Genomic DNA, 1,542 nt, shown 5'->3' on the forward strand with positions numbered 1-1,542 from the left:
AATTATAAAATAACTCTGGCTGTGTTTTTGAGTTCTGTTCTTAAACTCTTCATAATTAAAAGTATATTTATAGTATTCTGGAAAACAGAGTATGTATGAAATTTGGAGCTAAAATGTTTAAAACAAATGTTAAAAAAATGTTTAAAACAAAAATTACTGTAGTTATTACATCATTTATATCACTGCCGTGCATATAAATAAAAATTCAATTCATTATATTTGAAGTGCAGCCGCGCCAAGTTTTTTTGCATTAAATATGTTTTATTTTGAAAAAACTTTTTCTTTTTCTTTTTTTGTTTTGTACGGAAAATAAAGTTTTGCTCTTGGACTTCATTTTACAATCGTGCATAAAAAACACGTATTTAGCACGTATCAATGTGGCGAAAACAATTGCAATCGTACTTTTAGTCAATGGGCAATGTTAAAAAAACATTTAATGAAAATACATTCGTTTTTATCAGTCATAAATCCGAGTACAATACTTAGTTTAGAAGAAACACAAAGTGAAAAAAATCCAGATACTCATTGTTCTGTTTCTGAAAAAAATGTAATTGCATCAAATAATATTTCTTTTAATGATTTCAAAACATATGTTCAAAATCAAGCAGATATTTTTGTTGCCAAGCTTTATAATAATCCTTATGTTTCACGATGTTATGTACAAACTATGATAAATGATATTAAGTGGCATCTTTTTGATGATACCTTATCAATAGTATCAAATATACTAAAGGATGTGTTTACATCTAAAGATTCTAATGTCGCAATTAAGAATAAGATTGATTGCATGTTTAACACTGTTACAAATTCTTTCGGACATTTATCGACTGAATATAAAATATTCAAACATTTTAAAACATGTGGAGAATATATTCCACCAAAAGATTACTTAATAGGTCATAGATTAGAAAGAATAAAAACACAAAAAAAGTATTCAAGCAAAACAAGTACCAATTTATGGTCGGATTGCCGGTCAATTCATTGAATTAAGAAAAGTGCTACAAAAATTTTTTGAGTTACCTGATGCATATGAAAGCACTATTTCATATATAAAGTCATTAAAAGAAAATTCACACTACTTTTCAAACTTTATTCAAAGTTCACTTTGGAAACAAAAAACTGCATCTTATAAAGAAAATGAGATAATTCTGCCTCTTTTTGTGTATTATGATGATTTTGAACCTACATAGTATAACTGGATTTGTAGAATCCTTTAATTGCAAATATCCTTGTCGATTTTGCAAAGTTCCAAATTGCGATGCAAAAGTAAATTGCAAGCAAACTGTGTGGATGTATGATTGCTTTCATTGAGAATGAGCCTTATTGGTAGACGCCATCTGACGTGATGAGGTGTAGGTAGGATATGAGTCTACGTGGGGACAACCGGGGAGCAGGGATGCCAGATTCCGGCCGCTTGGTAGCATGCGGTAGCATGGAGGGGATGCGCACACAGCTTCGAGCTGTGACATGAAGCTGTGTGCGCATCCCCTCCATGCTACCGCATGCTACCAAGCGGCCGGAATCTGGCATCCCTGCCGGGGA

This window comes from Pseudomyrmex gracilis, unplaced genomic scaffold (genome assembly GCF_002006095.1).
Source record: "Pseudomyrmex gracilis isolate BER0280 unplaced genomic scaffold, ASM200609v1 scaffold_1877, whole genome shotgun sequence".
NCBI classification, from domain to species: Eukaryota; Metazoa; Arthropoda; class Insecta; order Hymenoptera; family Formicidae; genus Pseudomyrmex; species Pseudomyrmex gracilis.